Genomic DNA, 12920 nt, shown 5'->3' with positions numbered 1-12920 from the left:
TAAGTGAAAATGTCCCAATTGGGCTTTTGTCAGATACTCACTTTGTGAGATACTGTATGTTAGGCGTCGAGTTCCCGCCACTGCACAGGGGCAATCTCAAGCCATGTCCTCTGTGGTCTCCCATTCTTCTTCAGCCACAGAGGTTCCTGCTCAGCGGAGACATCGGTCCAAGGGTCTTGCTCAGGCTAATGCTATGTGTCAGGTTGCTGCCACCGCCCAGGTTCAACTATAGCATCCATCAGTGGTGAGCAGACGCTCCTGGGACTAATATCAGAAAACAAAAAGTTAAACCACACCCTATAAGCGTCAAAGTCTTTAAGACAGATTTGTAAAGGCGCATGTCAAAACCAGGGAGTCCATCCTGGAGCAAGTTCCATAGCAAAAAAGACAGCGCCTCAGACAATGGTGAAAAAAAGTCTTACATTTTATTCTGCCTCCTGTGGCGACGTTTCGGTCCAAAGAGCTTTTTCAAGCTCCTGGGACTAAGTCCTGCTTTTCTCCATCTGAGCATGCCTGTGAGACGACTGCTCATTTGTGGTCGGAGGTCACATGCCCAGGTCCCTCAAGCAGCTCGGATTTAGCCATCAGCAAGGTCCTGGAAGGCTGCGGTTATAAAAGAATCGCACGGCCGTGCGCTAGTATAGACCATGTGGAGTGAGTGTTGTATGCGCGTGTAGGGAAGGTGACCTGACGGACGGACGGACTAGTCAGAGTGAAGAAGGAAAGGTTGGCACAGTGTAGGTAGGTGTCAGTTATTACAGTGGGGAAACAGCTAGGAAAGTGTAGTGGACGTGCAGTACCTTGGGTTGACCATTAGATGGCAGGGAGGAGTGTGAGCAAAGGACTTGACAACAGCTTAGGGCTTTAGAAACCGTTGCTCAAGGGTGGGCGGAGTTACAGTGACAGGGGACCGGGAGAGCTATAAATTCTGAGGGAGGGTTCCAGAAAGTTCCAGTCCCCAGGGGGAACTCCAGTGACAGGAGGACTGCGACAGTCTGTACGCTGTGAGGAGAATCTAAACCAGGGGGACTGAGGAGAGAGAACGTCAGGGGTGTGGTCCTGACAGGAAGAACCGCAGAAGGTACGAGGCACTGGGTGTGAGACACCGTATTTGTCACGACGACTGAACAGTGGAAGCGCTGTTGGTTTAAGGGCCTAAGGCGGCCACAGTGATGGACCTGTCAGGAGCGTCGACAAGTGAAGAGGGGACGGTGTGTGCATACACGTCCCCCCAGTGTAACGTGCGGTGTGTAAGAAGCGGCCCTGGAAACGGAGGGCCATGAGGTAAAGGAAGTGCGGTGTGCTTCGGAGGCCGTCAGGCGGACGGCAAGTGAGAAATAAACTTGGACTTGTTGCACCCAGAATCTGCCTCCATCGTGTCTCTGTTTTTATCTCTGCGCGGTAAGAAGAGGGACCACCCCCCAGCTTGGCCCACACCTCTACATTTGGCGTAGTCGGCAGGATCGCCGCCGCTAATACATCATCTTCTGCAGCAGGCCTGCCTTAAAGGATGGAGAAGGACTTGGACTGTGCTGCTTGGATAATGAATACCTGTGGATTACAATTGGCTTACCTGTGGATTACAAATTGGGAGCGCTGTGGTGACTCCGTGGTGCTGACAGAAGATCCGGGGCGGTATCAGGAGCTGCGCAAGATGGCGGCATTACTACAGCGCAGGGGAGAGGTCCGGGTGTTTGCAGTCGTGTTGAATGGACTGGGACCCCCTCCAACGTAACCCCGTGTACAGCAGTATGTGCCCGGAGGCCGACGCTCCCATGTACTGGACCCTAGCAGATGGGTGGAATGGCCTGCCAATGCCCCACCCAGCAGGAGGAGTGGCACAGAAGAAAAGCTTGGATGTAGCTGTCTGGCGCCATTCGATTGCTGCCCAACGGACGGTATGAGACGCTTCGGGTGTGGGGGCATCGGCCGCCTGGAGTGGCAATGGAGGCGGGAGATTGGGCTGTGCCAGAAGTCGCCCTCAGAGCCACGGGTGAGACGCGGAATACTGAGCTGGGGAGCGGAGCCTGAGCGGAGTCATCGAGAGCAGCCGCCACCAATACCAGCAGAGGACTTCACAGCGGAGCCCCCCAAGTCTGGAGGAACGGCCAACCGGACAGTGGAGCAAGGAACGGAGGCTGCGGGGGCCACCGCGTGATGATGGGACGGAGGCTGCAGCGCAGGGGAAGGTTAGAGTACCCCCGGCCCTATCAATGCCTCTGCAGGCGGCCCCCACCATTCTGCTGCAGCACGCGGCCCCCTGCGCACTGGAAGGCCTAGTTACCATGGGCCCCGTGGTGTATGCGGAACTGAGTGAGGCCCCCGCTCACGTCCCTGAGCTACCCTGCCCGGAGCTACCAGTGCGGCGTTCAGCCGAAGAAGACGCTGCTGCGCTCCCCTTGCCAAGAGCTGCCTTGTTGGAACCGGCCGTTACTCCGGCTCCGTTAGAAGTTTTGAATGCGGCCTACCCTGCGGCCGCGGTATTGCCAGCGTTAGAACTGGCTGCGGCCTGTTTGACAGGCCCTGTTACTCCAGCCCTCAAGGACCCGGCTGTCCTCACCCACCACCCGGCCCCAGAGGCTGCTGGGCCGCAGATTTCATCGGCCGCCTCTGCCCCACGCGCTTTTACAGCGAAGTCCCGCCCACCAGACTTTGGGACTGGCACGGCACCATCCGTTTGGGTCGCGGAGGTGATCAAACAAAAAAAAGTTCGGAAGCAGGAGGTATGGAACCTGCTCCACTCAAAGAGGGAGGCTGGCATGGTGGTGGAAAGATCCCGGTGGACAGCTGGTATACACCAACATTGATAGAGGATACGGTTTTATCCGGGATGAGACTGGACAAAAGGTCTATATTAATGTGGCATCTATTCGTCACGGCCGGGCTCTACATGAGGGGGACTGGGTGTCGTACTACAAGGAGTACTGCCCCCGTGGCTACTACGCGGTAGTTGTGGTTGCTGAGCCAGAGGACCGTGAACCCCGTAGTAAGAACTCCTCGGACACTCCCTATACCCCGGGCGCTCAACGGCTGAACTCTCGAAATTTCGTTGCACCGTTGTGACAGTTGATGTATATGTTAATTATAAGAAGTTAAAGTTGTTGGTTGTATAAAGCCTGGCAGAGCGGGGTGTCAAGAAGCGAGGGAGTGCATATGTCCAAGGAAGGGGCGGAGAAGAAAAAAAACATGTGATGTTTATTTGTTAAATGCTGGTTTAAAGAAAATGAGCAAAAGAAAATGAAAAAAAAATATAAAAATGGGTACTTGTGCTATTATAAAGTTGTTTAATGTATAATATGCCAAAGTAAAATGCAACAGGTCCGGGTAAGGGAAGGTCTGTGGGACCAAAGGAAAGTGTGAGATCCGGTAGGGATCCAAGAGTTGAGGAGGTCTGGGAGACCGGGACGCCGACCATGACATGTTATTGAAAGAAAGGAAAATGAGTTGGAAGACGTGAGGAAGACAGCCGTCCTAGGTCAGGTCCCCAACACCACGGACACCCCTGAAGGAGGAAGGCGGGCGCTGGTAATGATCTGGAAGGTAAGAGACCTCGATCATGGCGTACCGAATAGTGGAAGGTGACAGTAGGGGAAGGTACACGCCATAGAGAGAATATGGATGTACCTAGCCCAATTTGAAAGACGTTGTCATGTGACGTGCGCGCTGGTGAGTAGCAGTAGGCTGCTCAGAGCATAGTGCTCCCAGTATGGTTCGGCCCCCCGCAGATAGTGGGTTTGGCTCAACAGCTGGTCCGACAACAGAATGTAGGTGTAGCTTCAGAACGACGAAGGCAGGGATGACGATTGTCGAGGGCGACAATGGACAAAGGAAGGAGGAGTGTAGGGAAGGTGACCGGACGGACGGACTAGTCAGAGTGAAGAAGGAAAGGTTTGCACAGTGTAGGTAGGTGTCAGTTATTACAGTGGGGAAACAGCTAGGAAAGTGTAGTGGACGTGCAGTACCTTGGGTTGACCATTAGATGGCAGGGAGGAGTGTGAGCAAAGGACTTGACAACAGCCTAGGGCTTTAGAAACCGTTGGTCATGGGGGGCGGAGTTACAGTGACAGGGGACCGGGAGAGCTATAAATACTGAGGGAGGGTTCCAGAAAGTTCCAGTCCCCAGGGGGAGCTCCAGTGACACGAGGACTGTGACAGTCTGTGCGCTGTGAGGAGAATCTAAACCAGGGGGACTGAGGAGAGAGAACGTCAGGGGGGTGGTCCTGACAGGAAGAACCGCAGAAGGGACGAGGCACTGGGTGTGAGACACCGTATTTGTCACGACGACTGAACAGTGGAAGCGCTGTTGGTTTAAGGGCCTAAGGCGGCCACAGTGACGGACCTGTCAGGAGCGTCGACGAGTGAAGAGGGGATGGTGTGTGCATACACCACCCCCCAGCTTGGCCCACACCTTTACACGCTTATGAATGTCTCTGGTGAATGACTCATTATGAAACCTCTACCCTTGTTACGCATGTGTTGTTCAACCTTGCCAGTTAGTGCCTAGGCTGGTAGTGCAGGTAGGAGGCAGAGTCAGGGCCTAGCATCATCGCCAAGTAGTGTCTTTGCCTGTACGCCACTGTGCACTTTGTCTGCACTCCACAGTAGCCAGCGTCTATTAATGGCGTTCGCAGGTGCAACACCGTGCGCTTAGTGGGTCTAAAGAGGCTCTTACCCCGCGTCCTTGGGGCAGAGTCTTGTGACTGTACAACACTAGCGCTGACTCAGCTGTGCCCTGTGACAGTCAACAGGGTACGGCATCTGTATTCTGCGGTTCAGTGGCTCTTTGAAGTAACAGAGCCGGTCGCTACTACACACTGGGTGTTGTTTAACCCACGTGTGTCCAGTGCGATACCGCCATTTTGTGTCCGCCATTACCGAGCAGCAGTTAACATCTCTGCACGGTGGACCCCAGGCTGCGAACGCACCTTATTACCATCTTCATATTATTTGGTGCGTTCCGCCAGCCCTAACACTGTATATATGATTGCTGGAGACCCCACCTTCAGAATCCCCCTGATTCCTAGCTCCTGTATGAGTTTGAAAGCAAAGACCACCCATGCGCACTTCCGTTCCATTCCATGTCTGTGGGACTGATGATGATAGCCGAGTACTGTCATCAACAGTCTCTGTTAAGCTGCATTCACACATTCGTGTGAGTGTTACCGACTGAGAGAGACAGACCATTTTTTTCTCATTTTAGTTGCATGTTTTTTTTCTCTTCTGTTTTTTTTTCACTGAAGCAGGTAGACTGAACTCTTATTTATCCATTTAATCTTAGCAATGTATATGTTGAAACTTGATTGGAGCTCTGAAGCACACAGTATGACTTCATTGTGTCATCTGAGACTGACAGATTTGCAGATGACACTAAACTTTGCAAGGTATTAAACGGATGAGGATAATTTAATATTCTAGAAAGATTTAGATAAGTTGAAGGCTTGGACTGAGAAATGGCACTTGAAGATTAATGTAGATAAATATAAGGTCACAGACTTGGGCAGAGTGTATAATAATGCACTAAATTGTCAAACACTGGGTAAAACTATAATTGAAAAAGAGTTGGGTGTATGGCAAACTCCACTTTAGTGATCAGTGTCAGGCAGCTGCTGCCAATTGAAATAAATTGATGGGGTGTTTTAACCCCTTAGTGACAGAGCCAATTTGGTACTTAATGAACAAGCGAATTTTTACAATTCTGACCACTGTCACTTTATGAGGTCATAGCTCTGGAACACTTCAACGGATCCCACTGATTCTGAGAAAGTGTTTTCGTGACACATTGTATTTCATGTTAGTGTCAAAAGTTCTTCGATATGACTTGCATTTATTTATGAAAAACAGAAATTTGGGAAAAATTTTGAAACTTTTGCGATTTTCAAACATAAATTAGAGAGTTATATCGCACAAAATGGTTAATAAATAACATTTCCCAAATGCCTATTTTACATCAGTACAATTTTGGAAAGATTTTTTTTTTTGTTCGGATGTTTGGAGACCCCCTGATGTACCTAAACAGTGGAAACCCCCAATTCCAACTCCAACCCTAACACAGCCCTAACCCCAACCCTAACCCCCAACACACCTCTAAACCTAATACCAACCCTAACCCTAACCACAACCTTAACCCCAACACTACCCTAACCCCAACACCACAACCCTAGCCCCAAAACAACCCTAACCCTAGCCCCAACCCTAACCCTAGCCCAACCCTAACCCTAGCTCTAGCCCCAACCCTAGCCCTAGAGCAAACCCTAATCCTAGCTATAAACCCAACTGTTGTGAGCTCATCTGTTCATTCATCTTTTGTGTCCGAGGATCTCCCTCTTCTGGTGAAGGAAGGTAGTGAGGCTGATTACCAAACACCTGATCTTGTGGATGGTGACTGGGTAACGGGAACTTCTGACTGGATATAAGGCAGCCGACGCCCTTCCGAGTCGCTGGTGATTTCTCTGCTGGATTCTTGGAGACCAGTCTGAATCCTGCTTCCCAAAGATAAGTTTTTGCTCTGCTATTGAACTTATTAGTTTTGGTTTTGTTTACCTTGTTTTTTGGAGTTCAGCCATCCCTGGCCGGGGGTGTGCTGGATTCTTTTTCCTTGATCAGTGTTCTCTTTTGCTCTGCTTCCAGAATATTCTGAGTGCTGATATAGGGTTTGAAGTCTAGTGACTTCAGAGTCCTTTTTGCTTATCAGTTGTGTTGGTAATATTTTTTAGCATGGTTTTCTCGGATTGCAGACAGCAGCTTTTCTATCCTGTCCTTTTTAGTTAGCTTTAGCCCCATCGTTTGCTCAACCTATCTTTCTATCTGTGTTAGTGCTTTCATCTTGCTTCCCTGTCATTATATGTTGGGGGCTGCCTATTGCTTTGGGGTCTGCTCTGGGGCAGTCAGTTTTTCCCTTTTCTCTTTTTAGGCTTATGTAGATCTCCGGCTGTGACGAGGTGTCTAGGATCACCGTAGGAACACTCCATGGCTACTGCTAGTTGTGTGATAGGATTAGGGGTCTGCAATCCGCTAGTTTCCAACCTCTCTGTTTTTCTGGGCTGAGCTTGTGTTTTGTTTTTTCCTCCTCAGTGACTCAATCTTAACACCCAACCATAACCCTAGCCCTAACCCTAACGAAAAAATGGAAAAAAATAAATTTTTTTATTATATTATTTTTACCTAAGGGGGATAAAGTGGGGTTTGATTTACTATTTTTTTTATTTTGATCACTGTGATAGGGTCTATCACAGTCATCAAAATGAACCAATAGGAGAAATCTCCTATTGTTGCCGGGTGCCAGCCGGCAGATCTTGGCGAGCGCCCGCCATTTTCTTCCCAAAAGAATATGCCGAGGGAAGGGGGGGCACAGCCGGAGGGATTGGGGACATCAGAGGTACTGGGGGGTTCGGGGACCCCATTTATATCTCCTCTGATGTGCTAGATCATACAGTTAGGTCCATATATAAAAATATTTGGACAGAGACCACATTTTTCTAATTTTGGCTCTGGACATTACCACAATGAATTTTAAACAAAACAATTCAGATGCAGTTGAAGTTCAGACTTTCCACTTTCATTTGAGGGTATCCACATTAAAATTGGATGAAGGGTTTAGGAGTTTCAGCTCCTTAACATGTACCACCCTGTTTTTAAAGGGACCAAAAGTAATTGGACAATTGACCTCAAGGCTATTTCATGGACAGGTGTGGACAATCCCTTTGTTATGTCATTCTCAATTAAGCAGATAAAAGGCCTGGAGTTGACTTGAGGTGTGGTGCTTGCATTTGGAAGGTTTTGCTGTGAAGGAAACATGTGGTCAAAGGAGCTCTCCATGCAGGTGAAACAAGCCATCCTTAAGCTGCAAAAGCAGAAAAAAACATCCGAGAAATTGCTACAACATTAGGAGTGGCAAAATCTACAGTTTGGTACATCCTGAGAAAGAAAGAAAGCACTGGTGAACTCATCAATGCAAAAAGACCTGGGCACCCACGGAAGACAACAGTGGTGGATGATCGCAGAATAATCTCCATGGTGAAGAGAAACCCCTTCACAACAGCCAACCAAGTGAACAATACTCTCCAGGAGGTAGGCGTATCAATATCCAAATCTACCATAAAGAGAAGACTGCATGAAAGTAAATACAGAGGGTTCACTGCACAGTGCAAGCCACTCATAAACATCAAGAATAAAAAGGCTAGACTGGACTTTGCTAAAAAACATCAAAAAAAGCCAGCACAGTTCTGGAAAAACATTCTTTGGACAGATGAAACCTAGATCAACCTCTACCTATAATGATGGAAAGTGAAAAGTATGGCGAAGGCGTGGTACAGCTCATGATCCAAAGCATACCACATCATCTGTAAAACATGGCGGAGGCAGTGTGATGGCTTGGGCATGCATGGCTGCCAGTGGCAGTGGGTTACTAGTGTTTATTGATGATGTGACACAGGACAGAAGCAGCCGAATGAATTCTGAGGTATTCAGAGCCATACTGTGTGCTCAGATCCAGCCAAATGCAGCCAAACTGATTGGTCGTCGTTTCATACTACAGATGGACAATGACCCAAAACATAAAGCCAAAGCAACCCAGGAGTTTATTAAAGCAAAAAAAGTGGAATGTTCTTGAATGGCCAAGTCAGTCACCTGATCTCAACCCAATTGAGCATGCATTTCACTTGTTAAAGACTAAACTTCAGACAGAAATGCCCACAAACAAACAGCAACGGAAAACCACCGCAGTGAAGGCCTGGCAGAGCATCAAAAAGGAGGAAACACAGCGTCTGGTGATGTCCATGAATTCAAGACTTCAGTGCAGTCATTGCCAACAAAGGGTTTTCAACCAAGTACTAGAAATGAACATTTTATTTACAATTATTTAATCTGTCCAATTACTTTTGGTCCCTTTAAAAACAGGGTGGCACATGTTAAGGGGCTGAAACTCCTAAACCCTTCATCCAATTTTAATGTGGATACCCTCAAATGAAAGCTGAAAGTCTGAACTTCAACTGCATCTGAATTGTTTTGTTTAAAATTCATTGTGGTAATGTCTAGAACCAAAATTAGAAAAATGTTGTCTCTGTCCAAATATATATGGACCAAACTGTATCATAGGAGAGAGAAATAAATAGGAAATCAGACTTTTTTTGCAGTCACCATTATTCCGTGAATAATGGTGATAGTAACAATGGGGTCGGTAAAAAATGACTCGAATAATGATTTCCGGGGTCTCAGCTACCCCCAGTAGCCGAGACCCTGGAAATTTTCCAATGCTGGGGGGGTGTTATAACCTTATTTTTCAGCTCCGTAAAAAAGCGGCGCTGAGGAATGAATATTCTTAACTGCCGCCGTTAAAAGGCGTATCAGCAGTTGCTAAAGGGTTAAAAGAAGCATAGATGCTTATAACCAGAACAGAGTTTTGCCTCTATACAAGTCGCTATTACAGCCACACTTAGAAAACTGTGTACAATTTTGGTCTCCAGTGTATAAGACGGACATAGCTGAACTAGATCAGATGCAGAGAAGTGTGACCAGGGTTTTTAAGGGAATGGGGTAACTACAATATCAAGACAGGTTATTAAACTTGGAATGATTCAGTTTGAAAAAAATATTGCTTAGGGACAATCTTATTACAATGTTCAAATATATGAGGGGACAGTACAGAGATCTTTCTAATGATACTGTATATTTATACCTAAGCCTAAAACAGTAACATGTGGGTGTCCTCTGTGTCTAAAGGAAAAAGGTTTAATCATAATCAAAGGATCAAGTTCTTTACTTTTTAGAGCAAAGAGATTATGAAACTGTCTGCTACATGATGTAGTAATGGTCGATTCACTACAAAATTACAAGTAGACCTGGATGCCTTTGTTAAAACAGAATATTACAGGTTATGATTCTGTGATCGGACGTTGATCCACGGAGCTAGTCTGATTGACGAATGTGGAGACAGGAAAGAATTTTTCCCTAATGCCAGGCAATTAGCAACTGTCCCATGGGGTTTTTGACTTCTTCTAGATCAACAGGTTAGGCTATAGGTTGAACTTGATACACTTATGTCTACCATCAACCTTAAAAAACTAAACTATGAAACTCACGAATTGGAAGCATGGATCCGTTTTTAAAATGTATCAAAGAAACTCTATGAATTGGTGTGCTGCCCGAGAAAAACACAGACAGCACATGAGTGTGTCTCACGGATGTGTGAATGCAGCCTTCGGGCAGAGACAGACTGCTGTATAACTCGTGCGATGATCGCATCGCATTGCACAGACTGCCCTGGCACCTCTTTTGACCTAAGCATGAGAGTGTGATTTATTTATATGCAGCTGTCAAGCTCAGGTCAGGAAAGCAGACAGCCAGTACGATGTTTACGATGGGATCCTCACACGCGTTATATGGCAGTCTATCTCTGTCCTTAGTTTCATAAACATTAAAAGAAGTTGTAGAGTGCATAAATGACTCCACTGGAATGGGAGCTTTGGATTAGGGTTAAAATGTTTGGTAGGGGTTCCAAAGGTGCGGTCTCAAGTAATTTTACATTTGTCATCTATCCATTGGTAATCTGGAAACCAGTGCTCTCTATATAAACTGCATGGCAGCCATATAATCAAAAGCCATGTTGCTCCTAAACTCACACCACTCAGTTGGAATAATAGCCCAAGCAAATAGCAAAGTTATTTCTTGTGCTGCCAAACAGAAGCATGCTTTAACCTGTAAAACTAACGGCCATGTGAACTTTCAAATAATCATTTATTTGAAACTGATCCAGGAAAAACAGATCACTTTCAAACTGAAGAAAAACAGATTGCTATTTAACAGATCTGTTTTCCATAGATTTCATGTAAACTGCCATGGAATAAATGGTGCTATAATAATAAATAATAATAGAATTCAAGGTTAAAACAACAGATCCAGTTGCAATCAGATTTTTCAGCCGGGCCTAAAAGTTGTGTCTGTCCTGATTACTGCTGGATGCATTTCAAACAGATGATTACTGGACATGTGAACTTTAGGTGCGTTAGGTGCTGCTGCAGCAGAGGAGGGAGGGATGCTGCTTCTAAACTTGGTCTTTGTATGTCTCTCTTGTTCCTCTGCACCATGAGGAACAAGTGATAAAGAAATCTGCATAAGTGTTTCCTACAGTTGTAAGGGGTGGCGTTGCTATGGACCGTAGAGACAAGCTGCCACTTTAAGAGACAGCACCCCCTTGGTTAGAGCAGTGGGACATTCTGTGCTTCCCTGCTGTAAAGACTGTCTGGTTTCGTCTGCCAGACTAGAGAGGGGAGGGGCTGCTTTTCTGTGTGTAGGAGAGACCCGAGATTTCTGCAGGAAGGTGATGTGCCTGCCTGAAGCTGTGAGGAAAAGAGCGTTTAGCCTGCATTTGTGACTTTGTAAACTATTTTGGGGATTAAAAGGTGGCTTTTCTGTCTTGCCGTGAGAAGCCATGAAGAAAAGACAAGAAAGAAAGCCAGAGGAGGGAATCCACTGTTCCTAGGAGCATCACTGAACTTGCACACAAGGAAAAGACCACATTGCACAGAGCTTCCAGGAAGACACGCACACCATCTTGCAGAGCTTCAGGGGCCCCTTGTATGGACAGAGATACCAACGCTACTGTGAGTGCTAACCCCTTCTGTGCACATGCTAGGGCTTAGGATAGGCTGCAATAGATAGAGCATGGCAGCCGTGTGGCAGGGTTAGAAAAGGCCAGATAGGTTATAGTTAGTGTAGCATCATACATTCCTTTACTGTGTTGTCTTGCCAGTTAGATAAATACACTGAGCTGTGATAGTTGGTGCTCCGTGCTTTTTGACGGCCCAGCTAGAGAATATTATCCTTGTAAATTGTCTGTTTCCATAGCATACCCCTGTTTCTGCATTTTCCTTTACACTGCATTCCTTGCCTGTAAATAAATTAACCCTTTGTTGCTTGTACCTCATCTTGTGTAGCGTAGTCTCCCTGCATTGTGGTGGTCCCCCTGCCATCGTTTCACAGTCACTGTATTAGGAGTGGCACTAACCCTCACACTGATCTATGACCCAGACATTTCACTTGCAACCACAGTGCACGTTAAAGGGATTGTCCGGTCTAAAATGGCAAGTCTGCAGTCACTCTATGTGACTACAGACATGTGGATCCTCCCAGCTCACGCACTGAGGATTCAATGGTGTCAGCTCTGGGAACGGTGGTCACGTGACTGCGAATATGCGATATACAGTCATGGCCAAAAGTATTGACACCCCTGCAATTCTGTCAGATAATATTCAGTTTCTTCCTGAAAATGATTGCAAACACAAATTCTTTGGTATTATTATCTTCATTTAAGTTGTCTTAAATGAAAAAACACAAAAGAGAATGAAGCAAAAAGCAAAACATTGATCATTTCACACAAAACTCCAAAAATGGGCCAGACAAAAGTATTGGCACCCTCAGCCTAATACTTGGTTGCACAACCTTTAGCCAAAATAATTGCGACCAACCGCTTCCGGTAACCATCAATGAGTTTCTTACAATGCTCTGCTGGAATTTTAGACCATTCTTCTTTGGCAAACTACTCCAGGTCCCTGATATTTGAAAGGTGCCTTCTCCAAACTGCCATTTTTAGATCTCTCCACAGGTGTTCTATGGGATTCAGGTCTGGACTCATTGCTGGCCACCTTAGAAGTCTCCAGTGCTTTCTCTCAAACCATTTTCTAGTGCTTTTTGAAGTGTGTTTTGGGTTATTGTCCTGCTGGAAGACCTATGACCTCTGAGGTAGACCCAGCTTTCTCACACTGGGCCCTAAATTATGCTGCAAAATTTGTTGGTAGTCTTCTGACTTCATAATGCCATGCACACGGACAAGCAGTCCAGTGCCAGAGGCAGCAAAGCAACCCCAAAACATCAGGGAACCTCCGCCATGTTTGACTGTAGGGACCGTGTACTTTTCTTTGAATGCC

This window comes from Dendrobates tinctorius, unplaced genomic scaffold (assembly GCF_039654945.1).
Source record: "Dendrobates tinctorius isolate UK_male_01 unplaced genomic scaffold, ASM3965494v1 ptg000051l, whole genome shotgun sequence".
Classification (NCBI taxonomy): Eukaryota; Metazoa; Chordata; class Amphibia; order Anura; family Dendrobatidae; genus Dendrobates; species Dendrobates tinctorius.
This window is presented reverse-complemented; position numbering follows the sequence as displayed.